Source organism: Jaculus jaculus, chromosome 7 (genome assembly GCF_020740685.1).
Source record: "Jaculus jaculus isolate mJacJac1 chromosome 7, mJacJac1.mat.Y.cur, whole genome shotgun sequence".
Taxonomy (NCBI): domain Eukaryota; kingdom Metazoa; phylum Chordata; class Mammalia; order Rodentia; family Dipodidae; genus Jaculus; species Jaculus jaculus.
Window position 1 is genome coordinate 156,879,811 of NC_059108.1, and position 18,524 is coordinate 156,898,334.

General features: G+C 48.2%; 1 long non-coding RNA gene across 1 annotated transcript; it reads left to right on the forward strand.

The window, feature by feature from the left end:
- The first annotated feature begins 5,702 nt into the window (after window positions 1–5,702).
- On the forward strand, window positions 5,703–18,443 carry LOC123462279. The gene is made up of 4 exons (XR_006638189.1): window positions 5,703–5,809; window positions 16,631–16,806; window positions 17,347–18,005; window positions 18,330–18,443. It is a non-coding gene; the product is annotated as an uncharacterized LOC123462279 (long non-coding RNA).
- Window positions 18,444–18,524: the final 81 nt, after the last annotated feature.

Genomic DNA, 18,524 nt, shown 5'->3' on the forward strand with positions numbered 1-18,524 from the left:
TTGGCCTGCTTACCAAACATCAGCTAAAATGGCAGCTCTGAATTGAGTGAGAGACCCCATCTCTAGGAACAGGTGGGTGAATGAAAGGGGTTCTTGTTGTTCTCTGCCTCTGCCTGTGTGTGCCCAGAATGCATGCGTGTATACACACACTCCAAAAACAGTCCTCATGGTGGGCATGCCATTAATCCCAACTCTCAGGTGGCAGAGATAGGAAGAACACTGAGAGTTCAAGACCACCCTGAGACTGCATAGCGAATTCCAGGTCAGCCTGGGCTACAGCGAGACTCTACCTCATACTGCACCCCCCCCCATGTACTCAAGCTCTCCTTTCATGGCAGGAAAGACAGATGACTGAAGTACTTTCTGGATGTTTTCTTCATGCCAAGGGTTGTCCTTCACTGTGGCCTCCCAGCACCTCTAGGCAGAGAAGCTCACCTAAGCTGTGGCACCAGTCTCCCCCAGACCCCTGAGTAGGCTAGTTTGGTGTGTTTTGCTCTTTTGTTAACCAGCTGCATCTGTGCCCCATGAGGCCATGTGCATGTCAAGGGAGTTGAGGGTAAGCAGCAGGCGACACCAGGAGAGGGAACCGTCTGCTGCCGCGGATGCTGTGCCTTCAGGATGCACTCGGCCCAGCTCATATATGCAGTTTCCATTTAATGACAGGAATGCCTCTGTGCGTATTTAATTTTATGTTTGTGCAGATCAAACATCACCCTGTGTACCATGAGCATCTCATGGAGCCGCTCAGTGTCCTGATATTACATCTTCAAGGGCTGGTGGCTAAGTCAGGAACTTGACCCAAATGGACCATTGTCAGTTGAGGAGAGCAGGACCCCACTCCAAACTTCTGGCAACTTCCTGTGGCTCTCCTGTTGGGGCTCTACTCAGAATCTTCATCTTCTCCAGGAAGTGTAGCTACCATACAGGTCTCCCCTGTGTTAGGACACCCTGGCCTGGATCTATGAAAGAGCTCACTTTTGCTTAGGCTTGTTGCAGCTAGAAACTTTGTGCTGCCCAAAACCAGGCTGTGCTGAGCACTCTCTATACACACACATCATGGTCTCCAGTGTCAAAAATGGCACGCAAATTGTAGCCACCTGCCTCTCACTTCATGGGTAGGACTAAGTAGAGCCCTTTCACTGCTGCACTCATCACTAGTCGAGACATTCAGTTCATTTCCCCCTAGACTTCTCCTGTAGGTACTGGGCCCAGTGTAGGCCTTGTGCTACTTACCCAGCTTGTGAAACTTCAGTGCACTCAGGATCCAAGGAGAAAACCAGGGGCAGTCTGCTGTAGGAGGACTTGGGCCTTTTGGCACTTAATGTCCATAGTCCCCTACTCTGACATTGGCAGCCAAGGCCCAGGGAGCAGTATCACTTTAAGAATGGACATATTAATCTCAGAAAACTTTTCAGTTCTCCCCCAGTTAGTCACCCTGGAAAACCCACTCTGACCCTTGGAAAGGCTTGGAAGGAGACTTAACAAAAGACACTCATGACTCCTTCACCACAGCCCAGCCTTTCAGTTGGTTGAGGGACTTCGGCTCTATGAACCAACTGGTGTTTAGGAGATGGGTGAGTCTTAATGTCCACATACAGGGCATTGGTCAGGTTCTACCCCTGCAAGCAGCCAAGCAAACAGTTAGGGCCATTCCCAGATGCCCAGTTGTGCACACAGGCACATCCATAGGTGCTCCCACATAAACACATTTGGCCCACCCAAATGTTCCTATTCTTGGTCTAACCCTCCAAGCGTTTATTTTCACAGGCTCTAACCAATACAGATTGGCAAACTCCTGTGAGACCCAAGGGCTGCTGGGCTGTGACCCCCGTTGCTGGTCCAGAGACTGCAGTGGTATGCTGGGTCTGAAGAAGGCAGGCATGCTTTCAGGGTGCCATGAAGGAAGGCCAAGTTCTTCATAAGGGCCAGAAGAGGCTTCTTTCTATGGCCAAGGAGGAGGACATCTGCTTGGCAGAAGCAACTTAAGGGAAGAAAGATTTATTTTGTGGGCTGGGGAGATGAGCAGTTAAAGGCACTTGCTTGCAAAGCCTGGTGACCCAAGTTCAATTCCTCAGTACCCACATCAAGCCAGATGCACAAAGTGGTACATGCATCTGGAGTTCATTTGCAGTGGCTAGAGGCCCTGCCCCCTCTCTCTCCCCTTCATGCAAATAAATAAATACAAATATTTTAGGGGCTAGAGAAATTTCTTAGCAGTTAACGCACTTGCCTGCAAAGTCTGAGGACCTAGGCCCAATTCCCCAGGACCCACATTAGCCAGATGCACAAGGGGGCACACATGTCTGGAGTTCGTTTGCAGTGGCTGGAGGCCCTAGCATGCACATTGTCTCTCTCTCAATAAATAAATAAAAAATGTTTTAAAAAGAGATTTATTCTGGCTCACAGTTTCAAAGGGTTCAGTCCATCATGGTGGAGCAGAGGAGATTGTGGTGCTGGGAGCCTAAGGGGGAGAGATTGTTTACACTATAGTGAACCAAGAAGTAGAGAACATGACAGGAACCAAAGGCCAGGTATACTCTTCGAAGTCCTGCCCTAGTGACCTACTGCCACCAGCCAAGTCCCATCTCCTAAAGGTTCCACAGCCTTCCAGAAGCTCTACCCGCTGGGAGCCAAGGTTCAAAGCACAAGTCTGTGGGGCAGTTTTCATTGTGGCTGAGGATTAAAGTATTTTAGCTTCCTGTGTCTCCTATTTGTCCCTATTCCTCACCAGGCTGTGTAAGTGACTGCCTTGAAGTTCTGTAGTGTGAATGTCTTCCCTAGAACATGTGGAATAAGGATAGGTTGGTGTTATATTTTGTTTGGTTTTGTTTTTGAGGCAGGGTCTCACTCCAGCCCAGGCTGGCCTTGAACTCAAATGATTCTCCTACCTCAGCCTTCCAAGTGCTGGGATGAGAGGCATGCACCACCATGCTCAGGTTGGCAAAGGAGTTGTATGAGGCCACCACAGTGTCATGGGAAACTGGGACACTGTCTCCCAACTGTCATGAGTTCTCCAGCCATGCCCTCCATCACACTCTACCACCGCTGTACCTTCAGTCTCACCCTACTCTGTCCATGACCCACTGCCCCTTCAAGGAGGTCATCAGACTTCCATCATATGTGACAACCAGATCTATTTGTAAGATCTCTCTCCTGAGGCTACTCTGCATCCTGGTCTGGACAGTTAGAGTGTTTCTGGGAAGCAGTGCCTACCATAGATATTAGACACTTGCCAAAGATATGCTTTACCTGGCATGGGTGCACACTTTTAATCCCAGCACTCAGGAGGCTGAGGTAGGACTGCTGTAAATTCAAGGCCATCCTGGGGCTACAGAGATAGTTCTAGGTAGACCTGGGCTAGAGTGAGACCCTGCTTTGAAAAACAAGCCCAGAGTGGCAGCACACACCTTTAATCTCATCACTTGGGAGGCAGAGGTAAGAGAATCTCTGTGACTTTGAGGCAACCCTGAGACTACATAGTGAATTCCAGGTCAGCCTGAGCTAGAGTGAGACCCTGCCTCATAAAAACAAAATTTAAAAATAAGAAGATAAGAGATATGCTTTTGTCGATGTGTATATACACTTTGGGGTACAAAGCAAAAGAATGTTGAGGGGCTGGAGAGATGGCTTAGCAGTTAAGTGCTTGCCTGTGAAGCCTAAGGGCCCCAGTTCCAGGCTTGATTCCCCAGGACCCACGTTAGCTAGGTACACAAGGGAGCACATGCATCTGGAGTTTGTTTGCAATGGCTGGGGGCCCTGGTGTGCCCATTCTCTCTCTCTGCCTCTTTCTCTCTCTGTTGCTCTCAAATAAATAAATAAAAATAAACAACAAAATCAAAAAAGAATGTTGAAGTCCCAGAAGTCTGAAAAGCAGAAAACCAGCATTTCTGAGAGCTGAACAGGTGGCTCACCGGATACAGCATGGGGTACATGAGCATGACTGCCTCAGCTCAGACCCCTAGGCTCCGTGTAAAAGTTGGAGGCTGTGGTGGGCTATAATCCCAGCATGCCTGTGGGCAGCTGAGAGGTGGAAACAGAATTTCTCAGCAGCTTGTGGGCCAGCTTGCCTGGAAGCCCAGGGGTACACATGAGAGACGCTGCCTCAAACAAGATGGAAGCTGAGGGTCAACACCCAAAAGTTGTCTCCAAACACACTGTGGCACATGCACACCCACACTTACACACATGCATATGCACACACACACACACACACAAGCTGTCAGGGTAAGGGTGTCCAGTGGAAGCTGCTGTCATAGAGGAGTCGGCCACCTAGCTCCTAAGCCTCCTAAAACTCTCCCTCTAGTTGATTGCTGGTTTCTCCTGCTATATACTTCAGGTCTGCAACCTGTGTTGAAAGCCTTGGGCCCCAGTCTGTGGTGGCACTGGAAGGAGCCTTCAAAGATGGAGCCTAGTGGGAGGTCTTAGGTCACTGGGGTGTACCTTTGAGGAGGACCAGTTGGATACTGCCCTTTCCTCCCTCCCACCCTCTCTCTTTCTTTTCTCTCTCTCTCTCTTCCTAGTAAAGGAAGGCCCAAAAGCAGTGAATTCAACTGACCACAAACAATGAGTTTTGCAAAATAGTTTATTCATGAGGCGGCCAAGCATACAGAGACAGGAGGCTTACTTGGGATGGAGAAATGGAGGTTGGATGGACGGATGTTTGGGGTCAAGTGGCTAGGAAGGTGATCAGGTGGGTGGGGACTGGCTAGTAATGTTGCCTGGGCACACATTCTGGAAGTCTTGAAACCCTGATAGACTCCTGAGTGAGTGGAGTCAGGAGGTTTTGTCCTGGTGAGTTGGAGCAGTGGCTGCTGTGTGGACAACTTTGTGCAGGTGTACCCTGGAGGGTGTGTGGGACCTTCTGGAGAAGTTGGTTTGGGAACTATAGATAGTTCCAGAAGGCCTTGAGCCTTTCTGGGTGGGTATCTCAAAGCAGGCATCAGATTCCCATAACCCAAGTAGAAGCATGTCAGCATAGAGTGCGCAGTGCTGGCAGGGACAGCATGGCAGGACGCCCGGTGCGCTGTGGCCTTTCGGCAGAGGCAGGGAGATTCTTGCAGACAGGCACGCAGGTGCAGGATCCTGGGACACTTGACATTGGCCATGGCAAGGCGGCCGGGTTCCTGGAGCTGAGAGCGATGGGAGGGCAGGAACATACCCACCTTAATGCAGTCTCACTCCGAGAGTGGTGGGAACCAGTTGAGTGCTCCATCCCCACACAGCAGGGTAGCACAAGATTTCTTTTTTTTCTTTTGCTTTTCTGTTTTGGTTTTTCAAGGTAGAGTCTCACTCTATCCCAGGCTGACCTGGAATTCATTATGTAGTCAGGGTGGCCTTGAACTCACGGCTATGCTCCTACCTCTGCTGGGATCAAAGGCGTGCGCACCACGTCCGGCCTCGCACAAGATTTCTGATCTCAGGTTGGGCGGAGGGCACACGGGACAAGTGGGGAGGGGAGGCAAACGGTTTGGTACATCTGGGCAGCTATGTGCCTGGGACAGCTAGGGGCAGGCCCCTGTTCATCGCAGACCTGGCCAGTCAGGAGCTCTCGCTGTGCACCCACCCCAGGTCAGGAGCTAGCAGTGCGCCCCGCCCGGCCCTCTTCCCAGCCCAAGACGCTCCCGGCGGTGCGCAGTGCCCCCTGGCGTCAATGTGGCGCAATAGCGCCCGGTCTGGGCTCGGCATTCAAGTCCCCTTCTTGGCTTTCGCCCCACCGCTCCCTGGAGCCCACTTCCGGGGGAAACTCAGCCCTTCTACACCACCGATCCAGTGCGCTCTGCCTCCATCCAAGCGCTACCGAGCCGGGCTGGTAAGGACAGAAACCGCACAGGGCGCAAGAGGAGGTCTGTGGGGACTGAGGGTGGACAGGAGTGACACCACAGCTTTAGACCAGAGGGAGGGGCCTGGACTGGGGTCTTCATAGGGACACGGAGAGATTTTTAAACAGGAGTGGGACTCGCCTCGGAGAGCACGCTTTTATCAGTGAGCAGAGAATGCGAAAGGAAAGACCTGACAGGTTGGGCTATGACTGCCCCGGTGTCGTCGGGTAGGGGAGTGTGTCCTGCTGTGGCTTCAGGGAGGAGGGCCTGGGCGGGCCACACTCCGGAGGGGAGACACTGGTGGTGATCTGTTGGAGGGAATGAGGAGTGAGGAGGGGGTCCCTGGGCTGGGTATCATCAAGACAGTGAGTGGGGAAAGGGAGATGGTGATCTGGGACCCAGCCCAGCCGCGGGGTAGGACTAAAGGAGCAGAGAGGCCTGATGGGGACCAGGGTTCAAGAGCTGCCAGCACAGGCCAGGCATGTAGCCATAGGTCAATGGAATTGTGACCTTCCATGTCTCTGCAGGTTGGTGATGAGACTAAAGTCTGCATTGGGGAGTGGCAGAGCAAGCAGGGCAAGGACATAGGGCGTCACCTTCTCCCAGGTCTGGGGCAATGCAAGGAGGCCTCTTGGGGTCTCATCCCTGCTAAGTGCTACATGGCTTCCCTTCAGCTGCCAGTGCCATGCCCCCAGCTGAGGCCTAAAGTCAGCTCCCCACTCCCCCAGGCCTGGCTCAGCACTCATCTCCTGGAACTCCAGAGCAGCCACTAGACACTTCTGGGGGACACCTTGTACCTTCACCTTCCTGAAGCACTTCATGGGTGGGCTAGTGCCATCTGAATCTCTCCTGGGGACGAGGTTTTGTGTGTGCATGTGTGTGGACAGTGGACAGGGGTGCTGGTGTTCAGAAAGAGGGCAAGGTAGAGGTGCTGGGACAGGGGATGTGTCCTGACTCTGTCTTCACATGCCCCACAGTCAGGACATGGTGACTTAGAGGCTGTGGAGGCAGGCCACCAGAACTGCTATCATCGTTCCCTCTCCCTTCTGAGTGCTCATATTGCCTAGGATGCTGCCCTATAGCATTTGGCCAAGTCCCTGGATAGTATTTATGTTTGCTCAAAAAAAAAAAAAAAAAAAAAGGCCGGGTGTGGTGGCACATGCCTTTAATCCTAGCACTGAGGAAGCAGAGGTAGGAGGATTGCTGTGAGTTCAAGGCCACCTGAGACTACCTAGTGAATTCCAGGTCAACCTAAGCTAGAGTGAGACCAAAAAAACAAAACAAAACAAAAAAACCCTTAAAAGTCAGGCATGGTGGCTCACATCTTTAATCCCAGCACTCGGGAGGATGAAGTAGGAGAATTACTGGAGTTCAAGGCTAGTTTGGGCTACAGAGTGAGTTTCAAGTTAACCTTTGAGACCCTACCTCAAACAAACAACCAACCAGCTAAACAAGCAAACAAACAAACACATTTGGGTTGGACAGATTGCTTAGTGGTTAGGGCACTTGCCTGCAAAGCCAAAGGACCCAGGTTCAATTCCCCAGGACCCACATAAACCAGATGCACATGGCACATGCATTTGGAGTTCGTTTGCAGTGGCTTGATGCCCTGGTGTGGCCATTCTCTCTCTCTCTTTCTCTTTCCCTCTCTCTTGGAACTGAACACCAGTCATTAGGCTTTTCTGGCACATGCCTTAACCACTGAGCCATCTCTCTAGCCAGGAGCTTTCTTTTCTACTTGGAGCAAATGCACCAGTTCTTAGGGTCCTGTTGTTGGCCAGAAGCCTTTAGTACTTTGAGACTAGCTACTCAATGCAAATCCAAACCAAAAAGAACACCAGGGCCCCACACAGACCTGTGAACAGAATCTGTGGAGCAGAGTATGAGGCTCAGGAGGAGACGAGAAGAACCAGTGTCCTGAGGACAGATCCAGCCACAGCCCACGGGCAGCTGCTTACTTACCAGTTTCCCAGAGCCATGGGGTACTGGGGCTGGCTCTGTGTGTGTGAGGGGGGGGATCTGTTCACCACCACATCTCACTTACCTCTTCTGCTCATCCCTGGGAACCACTTCCACTCCCTGGAGGTGCCTCAACACTGACCCCAAACACTAGGCACCAACTTGGGCCTCTGTCCAGCCCTGAAGCTACAACATTCTTGTGCCCAAGCCCTCAGGACTTGGGCACATCCTTAGTGCTGACATGTTCCTCAGGGGACTCCTGTTCTCCTGACTCTTCCCCAAAGAAGACAGCTGTGGTGGTTTGAATGAGAATGTTCGTTCCCATAGACTCAGGTGTTTTATTAAGCTTGTAACTTGTGTTACTAAGGGAAGATCCAGGGGTCCAGCCCAAAGGTGTGGAGAGCAGTGTGAGCTCTGGGAGGTCCTGCTGCTGGTGCATGTGTTTGCTCACTGCAGTTCTTCTCTCTGCTGAGGTCTGTGAAAGGGAGCCAGCTTCTTCTGCCATTGATGGAACTTCTCCTGTATTTGTAAGCTTGAAATAAATGCTTTCTACCCATAAACTGTGTCTGGTTTAGAAGTTCTTCCCAGCAACATGGAGCTATCTAAAACAACAGCCAAATCTCTTGGGCAGCATGGTGACACTCATTCCCATCCCCATCCCCGCCCTGGAGTAAAGTACACAGTCCATTTTCTGTTAACGCAGCCTCCACATTAAAATCCTGTCACAGGGCTGGAGAGATGGCTCAGCTGTTAAAGGTGGTTGCTTGCCAAGCCTGAAAGCCTGATGACCAGGGTTCAATTTCCCAGTACCCATGTAGAGCCAGATATGGAGTGGCACATGTGTCTGGATTTTGTTTGCAGTGGCTGGAGCCCCTGGTGCACCCATCCTCTCTATTTGCCTCTTTCTCTCTCTCAAATAAATAAATAATGGGATGGAGAGATGGCTAAGCCATTAAGACACTTGCCTGCAAAGCCTAAGGACCTAGGTTTGGCTCCCCAGAACCCACGTAAACCAGATGCATATGGTGGCACATGCATCTAGAGTTTGTTTGCAGAGGCTAGAAGTCCTGGCATGCCCATTCTTTCTTTCTAATAAATAAATAAGCATTTTAAAATATATATATTATTTATTTGAGACACACACACAAAATTGGTGCATGAAGACCTCTTGCCAGTACAAATGAACTCTAGATATTTGTGCCATTTTGTGCATCTGGCGAATTGAACCCAGGCCAACAGGCTTTGTAAGCAAATGCCTTTAACCACTGAGTCATCTCCCCAGCACCCCCTCTTTTTTTTCTAAGAAAAGATCTCATGAGCTTGGCGTGGTAGTGCACACCTTTAATTCCAGCATTCGGGAGGTGGAGGTAGGAGGATTGCCATGAGTTTGAGGCCACTGTGGTTACATAGTGAATTCCAGGTCAGCCTGGGCTAGAGTGAAACTCTATGTTGAAAAACAAAACAAAACAAAATCTTCTGAAGCTCAGGCTGATCTCAAACTTGCTATGTAGCAGAGGCTGGCTTTGAACTCTTGATCCCCCTGCCTCCTAGGATTATAGGTATGTACCATCATTGCCAAAGTTAAGTATTTTTAGTCTGTAGTTATTGGGCTTCCTTTCCCAGTTATGTCCAAGCAGTTATCTGCCTGTTCCTAAGTAATTTGCTTACTTTCACTGTCAGGAAAATGAGCCCTTTGTAGAGCATATGAGTTACAATGTTTCCCTAGCTTGTTGCAACCTTTTGATTTTAAAACTGTTGTTTAGGCAAACGGTGCCATTTGTAACTTGATTGAACTTTTCAGAACTGCTTTTGTTTCTTTTCCTTCCTTCCTTTTTTCATTTTTTTTTTCAAGGTAGGGTCTCGTTCTAGCCCAGGCTGACCTGGATTTCACTATGTAGTCTCAGGCTAGCCTCAAACTCATGGCAAACCTCTTACCTCTGCCCCCAAGTGCTGGGATTAAAGGTGTGTGCAACCATGCCCGGCTTTTTTTTTCCTTTTTCTTTTTTTTTTTTTCTTTTTTTTTTTTTTTTTGAGTCAAGTACTTACTCTAGCCCAGGCTGACCTGGGCTTTGAAGCTCAGATAGGCTTCAAACATGACCATCATCCTTCCTACCTCGACCTCCCAAGTGCTGAAATTAAAGGTATGAGCCAACAGAGTGCTTTCTTGTGGTGCCTGTATGCCATGCATGGAAAAAACTTCTGCATTGAGATTACTGAGTAGTCTGAATTTTCTTCTAATGGATTTTGCATCCATACTTCTGGGAACTACAGATGGAGTATACTTCTCAAGGAGCAGGCTACTTCCAAGTCTGCGTTTACTAGGTGGCTGCCCAGCTGTTCCAGCACCTTCTACTTGATAGTATTCCAGTACGCATGGATTCTATATGCTGAAATATTCACACACTAAGTGGCCAAACAGACCTTGTATCTGTGTGTTCAGTAAACTATAGCAGAATGTTCTAGTTGGTCTTATGACAGATTCTATGCTCTGGCAGGGCTAGAATCTTTTTATTCCCTTTTCCACAGTTCTATGCACTATTCATTAAAAAATATTTATTATACGATATATATATGTGTGTGTGTGTGTGTGTGTGTGTGTATATATATATATCATGCTTACAATCCCCCTCCCACTACCCTACCTTTCTCCCTTCCCCAGCCCCTTCCACTGAATCCCTTCTTCTTTCCAAGTCTCTCTTCTATTTTGATGTCATTGTTTTCTTCTCCACCTATTATGCAAGTCTTTTGTAGGTAGCATCAGTCACTGTGAGGTCATGAGTGCCATGGCCACTTAGTGTCTGGAAGACAGTACTGCAAAGCACTCCTCCTCTTCCTTGTGCTTGTGCTTTTTTTTTTTTTTTTTTTTTTTTTTTTTTTTGTCTTTTTCAAAGCAGGGTCTCACTGTAGCCCAGGCTGACCTGGAACTTACTCTGTAGCTCCAAGCTAACTTTGAACTCATGACAATCCTTCTTAGTCTCCTAAGCACTGGGATTAAAGGCATGCACTACCATGCATGGCCTGTTCTTATCTTCTTTCTGCCACCTCTTTCGCAATGAACCTGAAGTCACAGCAATGAAAAGTTTGACTAAAACAGAAAACTGGTATCAGAAGTGGGGTTGATAATGGCTCAGTGGGGATTGTTGCTTTGAATACCAGATCATGTTGTGCAGAAACCTCTGAAGTGCTTTATAGAACTTTGGAAGAGTTTGGAGATGCAGGCTGAAGCAGACCTAGAATACTTTAATAGGATTTTGAGTGATTTTGGTGGGAGTTCAAAAGTCCAGACTGCTGAGAGGAAGGTGGACCATGAAGGCCAGGCTGATAAGATTTCACATGGAAATGAGAACTCTTGGGAATTGGACTAGAGGCCACTGTTACAGAGTGGGAAGTGACTTATCTAAATTTGTTCTATGTTCTGAGACTTAGGTGACAGACTAATTAAGCTGATGGAGCAAATTTCAAGGCAGTCCAAAATTCAAGTGGTGGTGAGGCTATATATAGCTGGCTGCTTAAAATTTAAAAAAATATCATTATTATTTTTGTTGTTGTTTTTTCAAGGTAGGGTCTCATTCTAGTCCAGGCTGACCTGGAATTCACTATGTAGTCTCAGGGTGGCCTCAAACTCATGACGATCTTCCTACCACTGCCTCCCTAGTGCTGGGCTTAAAGGCATGTGACACCATGCCTGGCCAAAAAAAAAAAGAAAATACACACACACACAGACACACACACACACACATATATAGCTTTTTTTTTTTTTGAGGTAGGGTCTCACTCTAGCTGAGGCTGACCTGAAATTCACTAGGTAATCTCAGGGCAGCCTTGAACTCACAGTGATCCTCCTACCTATGCCTCCCAAGTGCTGGAACTAAAGGCGTGCGCCACCACACCCAGCTCATATATAGCTTTTAAATAAATATTTTCATTTATTTATGTGTGTGTGTGAGAGAGATACAGAATTAGGCAGGGAGAGGGTGAAAGAGAGAGAGAGAATGGGTGCACCAGGGCCTCCAGCCACTGCAAACGAACTCCAGATGCATGTGCCCCCTTGTGCATCTGGCTTACATGGGTCCTGGGGAGTTGAACTGGGGTCCTTAGGCTTCTCAGGCAAATGCCTTAACCACTAAGCCATTTCCCCAGCCCTTTATTGGGGTTTTTGAAGCAGGGTCTCACACTAGCCTAGGCTGACTTGGAACTTACTTTGTAACCCAGGATGGCCATGAACTAACGACAATCCCCCTGCCTTAGCCTCCTGACTGCTGTGATTAAAGGCATATGCTGCCATGCCTATCTTAATACTTTTATATTTTATGTGTGTGTGGGGGGGGGAGTGCAGGACAGAGAATGGGCATACCAGGGCCTCTTGTCACCGCAGAACTCCAGATGCATGTGCCACTTTGTGCCTCTGGCTTTACATGGGTACTGGTGTGGTAGTTTGAATTAGGTGCCCTCCATAAATTCACGTGTCCTGAATGCTTGGTTCTCAGCTGATGGCAATTTGGGAGGTGAACCCTTTGCTGGAGGTGTTTTATGGGGAGGTGGGGTTAAGGGTGCTATAGCCAGCTCCCATTTGCTAGAGTTAGGCTCAGTCTCCTGCTTTTGTCCAGCTGATGTTGGCCAGGAGGTGATTTTCAGCCTCTGCTCTTCCATTTTTTCCCCTGCCATCATGGAACTTCCCCTTGAAATTATAAGCCAAAATAAATCCTTTTCTCCTGTGAGCTGATTTTGGTTGGGTGCTTTGTGCCAGCAATAAGAAGGTAACTAAAACAGCTGTAAAATCAAACCTGGGCTGGCAGGCTTTGCAGGCAACACCTGTAACCACTAAGCCATCTCTCCAGACCTAGCCAAGTTTTGAGTGAGAATATACACCAAAACACAGACAGGAAAGGGTTAGAAAATTTGTAGTTTTTAAGAGTAGGAAGACGGCTCAGCAGTTAAATGCAAACTTGCAAAGTTTGCCAGCTCTAATTCAATTTCCCAACACCCACATAAAGCCTCTCAGGTCAGACCTGTTTGCAGTGACAGGAGATACTGTTTCAAAGGTCACTCCTTTGACCTCCACATGTGCAATGTGGCATGTGCACATTCACATGTAAATAAATAACTAAAACTAAAAATGTTATTTTTGTTTTTCAATGTAGGGTCTTGCTCTAGTCCAGGCTGACCTGGAAGTCACTATGCAGTCTCAGGGTGGCCTTGAATTCACAACTACTCTATCTCTGTCCCCCAAGTGCTGGGATTAAATGTGTATGCCACCATGCCCAGAAAATAAATAAAATTTATTATTATTATTTTGTTTTTTTTGAGGTAGGGTCTCACCTAGCCCTGGCTGACCTGGAATTCACCATGGAGTCTCAGGGTGGCCTCAAACTCATGGCGATCCTCCTACTTCTGCCTACCAAGTGCTAGGATCAAAGGCGTGCACCACCACACCCGGCAAAAAAAAATTATTTTAAAATTATTTATTTATTCATTTGTGAGGAGAGAGAGAAAATGAATGAATATGGGTGTTCCAGGGCCCCTTGCCACTGCAAACTAACTCCAGACACATGTGCCACTTTGTGCATGTGTCTGTAAGTAGGTACTAGAGAATTGAACCTAGGCCATTAGACTTTTCAAGCAATGTTTAAATACTGTACCATCTCCCAAGCCCAACAAACAATTCTTTTTTTAATTTTAATTTTTTGAAATTACAAAGCTTTTTAAAAATATTTTTAAAATTTTTATTAACATTTTACATGATTATAAAAAAAATCCCATGGTAATACCCTCCCCCCCCACACTTTCCCCTTTGAAATTCCATTCTCCATCATATTACCACCCCATCTCAATAATTGTACTTACATATATACAATACCAACCTATTAAGTACCCTCCTCCCTTCCTTTCTCTTCCCTTTATATCTCCTTTTTAACTTACTGGCCTCTGCTACTCAGTATTTTCCTTCTCACACAGAAGCCCAATCATCTGTAGCTAGGATCCACATATGAGGGAGAACATGTGGCGCTTGGCTTTCTGGGCCTGGGTTACCTCACTTAGTATAATCCTTTCCAGATCTATCCATTTTTCTACAAATTTCATAACTTCATTTTTCATTTTGCTGAGTAGAACTCCATTGTATAAATGTGTCACATCTTCATTATCCACTCATCAGTTGAGGGACATCTAGGCTGGTTCCATTTCCCAGCTATTATAAATTGAGCAGCAATAAACATGGTTGAGCACATACTTCTAAGGAAATGAGATGATTCCTTCGGATATATGCCTAGGAGTGCTATAGCTGGGTCATATGGTAGATCAATCTTTAGCTGTTTTAGGAACCTCCACACTGATTTCCACAATGGCTGGACCAGATTGCATTCCCACCAGCAGTGTAGAAGGGTTCCTCTTTTTCCACGCCCCCAGCAACATTTATGATAATTTCAAACAATTATTTTAAAAAATAAAGAAGCCAGGGCTGGAGAGATGGCTTAGCAGTTAAGGTGCTTGCTTGTGAAGCCCAAACTCAAGTTCGATTCTCCAGGTCCCACCTAAGCCAGATGCACAAGGGGATGCATGCATCTGGAATTTGTGTGCAGTGCCTAGAGGCACAGGCGCATCCATTCTTTCTCTCTCTCTTGCTCTCTCTCTCTCTCTTCCTCTCTGTCTCAAATTAAAACAAACAAGCAAACAAATAAATAAAGAAGCCAGGCATGGTGGTGCATGCTTTTAATCTCAGCACTACAGAGGCAGAGGTAGGAGGACCACTGTGAATTTAAGGCCAGCCTGCAGCTACAGAGTGAATTCCAGATCAGCCTGGGCTGGAGAACTGAGACATTACCTTGAAAACAATAAAAACAAAAGTGTAGTGCCTTTAATCCCAGCACTTGGGAGGCAGAGGTAGGAGGATCACTGTGAGTTTGAGGCCACCCTAAGACTATATATTGAATTCCAGGTCAACCTGGTCTACGGCGAGACCCTACCTTGGAAAACCAAAGGGCTGGAAATATGGCTTAGAGGTTAAGGCACTCACTTGCAAAGCCTAAGGACCCAGCTTCAATTCCCCAGGACCCACATAATCCAGATGCACAAGGTGGCACATGAATCTGGAGTCTGTTTGCACTGGCTAGAGGCCCTGGCACTCCCGCTGTCTCTCTCTCTCTCAAATAAATAAAATACTTTTAAAACCCACAGAACTTGGATGGGATGAGGCAGATGTGTGGCTAAGGTGATGGACTGCTAAAGACAGCCTGGTGAAGCACACTTCTGCCTGCCTGTGGGTGTGTTCACAGGGAGGGTCAACTAAAGAGGAAAGTCCTGTCCTGAATGTGGCAGGTACCATCCCACAAACTGGGGGCCTACAAGGAATAAAGAAAAAGAAGATGCCTGTGGCACAGGCATACTCTTCCTGGTCACTATAATATGAGCTTGGTGGGCTGTCACAACTTCACCACCTGAGGGCCTGAAGCTATGAGGCAGGATAAATCTTTCCTCCCTGTCAGGCACTTTGTCACAGTAATGGCAAATCTAATGCATACACAATTTACTATTTAACCATCTCAAGTGTACAGTTCAGGAGAATTAATACACACATGGTTGCGTAGCCATCACCATCACCTATCTCTCCAAACTGAATGTATGTCTCAATTAAACACTGACTCACCATTCCCCTCTCCCAGCCAATGGAAGCTCCCATTTACCTTTTGTTTCTGTGACTCTGACCATACTAGGCCTTTAGGAGTGGAATTGTGTGTATAAGGGTTTTTTGTGACTGGCTAATATCACTTAGCACTGTTTCATTGTGCTGTAGCCAGTGTCTGAATTTCCTTCCTTTTTATGATTTAACTTTTTGATTATCTGCTCACTTCTGTAAAGACATCCAGCTTTCTACCACCTTTGGGCTACTGTGAATGATGCTGTTACATAGGCTAAAAAAAAAAAAAAACCCTCCAGCTTCAATTGCTTTCAGGTGGCTTAAAGTTCCATAATTTTAGGCTAGGTGTAGAGGTATACACACCTTTAATTCCAGCACTTGGGAGGCAGAGGTAGGAGGACCACTGTGAGTTCAAGGCCAGCCTGAGACAACATAGTGAATTCCAGGTCAGCCTGAGCTAGACTGAAACCATACCCTGAAAAACAACAAAAAAAGTTACCTTTTTTTTTTTTTTTTTTTCATGGTAGGGTCTCACTCTAGCCCAGGCTGACCTGGAATTCACTATGTTGTCTCAGGCTGGCCTTGAACTCACAGTGGTCCTCCTACCTCTGCCTCCCAAGTGCTGGAATTAAAGGTGTACACCACCATGCCCAGCTTCTAAATTCCCTAAGTTTTTGAGGTCACACAGTTGGGCACTACACAATTAGTTTCCCAGGGACTTTGTGGTATATAACAGCTCAGACTGTGGATTATGATAAACAGTTGCCTACATTACTTTATCAGGACCCAAAAAGTCACCTTTGCTGAAAACACTAACTCTGCAGGTGTCTGGAAGGGGATGAAAAGATCTGGCATCTGCCATCCTCTGCTGCCTCAACCTCTGGATTCTAACAGTCCTGCATGCAGACATGTTAGTCACTGAGCTGGTCTTCTCCCTTGCTTTCTTTTCAGCAGCTGCAGCAGCGTAAGCATGAAGAGTCCTCTGGTGTCTACCATCCCTAGGGCTTCTGGGACCTAGACTTTCAGAAAAAAAAGAGTGCAGGTTTTCCCGTCCCAGCAAACCTACACCTCTCCTCCTCTTCTGGCCAGTCAGTGTTGGCTCCTTTGTAACCCCCACCAAAGCCCCATTGAAGCCTGACCTGAATTTTCTACATGCTTATATTAGCCTGGTAACAGATGAATGCATATCTGCTCATGCCTGAACTTCCGGCTCTTTCAGGTACCACTCAGAAGTAGGAGTGCTGGATCATATGCTAATTTTTCATTTTCTGAGCCATGTTTCTGTCATGGAGGAATCATCCTACATTCCCATCAACTGTGTACAGGGCTCCCACTTCTCCACATGGTCCTCAGCAATTGTTCTGTCTGGGAAGTAGCCAACTTCAGTGGTGTGAGGTAGGATCTCATTGTATACTTTGTTTTGTTTTGAGGTAGGGTCTTGCTCTAGCCCAGGCTGACCTGGAATTCACTCTGTATTCTGAGGGTGGCCTTGAACTCAGTGATCCTCCCACCTCCACCTCCTGAGTGCTGGGATTAAAGGCGTATGCCACCACACCTGGCTTCATTGTCGTTTTGTTCACATCTCCCTTACCGACTAGTGGTGTTATGCATTTTTTCATGTGCTCATTGGTTGTGTGAGAGGGGAAGGAAGGAAGGGACACATGTCTACTCAAGCTCTTTATAGACTCTTTGTTCTTGCACGTTTATTTCCTCATGGAGCATTCACTTGCCCATGTGTTCATAAAATATCTGGAAGAGAAGTTACTGGGTTACATTCAATGTATGGATCAATCTGGGGGAACTGGGGCCTCACCTTTCCTTGGTTTTCCCTTCTTGGCCTCTATGAATTCTTAGTTTGATTTGAGAGGGCTATCTCCCCTACTCAGCCATTGTCATTTCTACATGACCAAGACTAATACTACTCTCTGTTCTCAGCTCCTAAGTGCCACCAAGCGTGCTAAGCTCTCAGCCTCTCCCTGTCCAGCACTCAACTGCCCACCTCCAAACCTGCTCTCCTGACATCCCAGCCCAGTGGCAGGTGCACAGCTGGCTGGGGGCCCAAGAAGAACCTTGGACTCAATTCCTTTTTCCCTCTGTCCTTCACGTTGGAGAAAATCAGAAGCAGAAACAGAAAAAGAAGTCTATGAAATGCCATTTTCAAGGGGTGAGCAGGGATGGGCACAGCCAAGAGGATCCGGTGAAATTCCCTAAACTTACCAGGAAGCTGGTGGCTCGGGGTCAACTGACCTAGAATGGGAAGAGGCCCAGCCATTTTCTCCTTAGGTCCTGGCAAATCTGCCCTCCTCGTCTGCCTCCCAGACTTCCAGCCTTGGCCCTTTGCTTCGATGACAGGCCTCCCCTTCCCGCCCACGTGGACACTCCGAGCTTTTCCCAAGGCCTTCATCTAGGCCGTCGTCTTGGCGGGGCACAAACCCTCAGTGCCACATTGTCCTTGGGACGGAATCAAAGCCGAATCACCAGGCTACAAGTGCCTCCTCCCGTATGGGCTTCCCCGTGCGGGTCTTTCTGATGTGCCAGCCGGGAGAGATACCCGTCATGTTCCCAGGGAGCTCGGAGCTCACTCCACCTGCTTGGTGAGGGCACCCCTCTACTCTTCGGGTGCTTCCGACCCCCTCCGTAGTCCCGCCCCAGAGCATAGCCAGGAGACTGTGACCCCAGGTTACGGAGTACAAGCAAAGTGGACAGTCCACGCAGCCGCGACGTTCCGTAGCCAGCAGAATAAAACCTCCATCCCCGGGTCTCACCACCACTTAACCTGTCCTCTATTTCTGCCCGGTGTGCCCTGTCGTCCCCCAACCCCCAACCTGGAATGCAGGAATGTCTCTTGGACAATTCCTCCACCACTCTCTTAAACCGCCCTGCCCCGCCCCGCTCGGCGCTGATCTCTTCCCCCTCAGCTCCAGGTACACCGGATTCCACCTCTGGAGCGCCAAGCACCTGCCCGCGAGCCGCACAGGACAACCAACCCCCAAACTGAGAGCGCAGGAGTTCCCGCCCCGCCCCACCTCTGCCCGGGGCAGTCCCGCCCTCAGTGGGCTCCCGGGTAGGACCGGGTCGATGCCCACCGCCCGATCCCCATCCAGCCTCCCTAG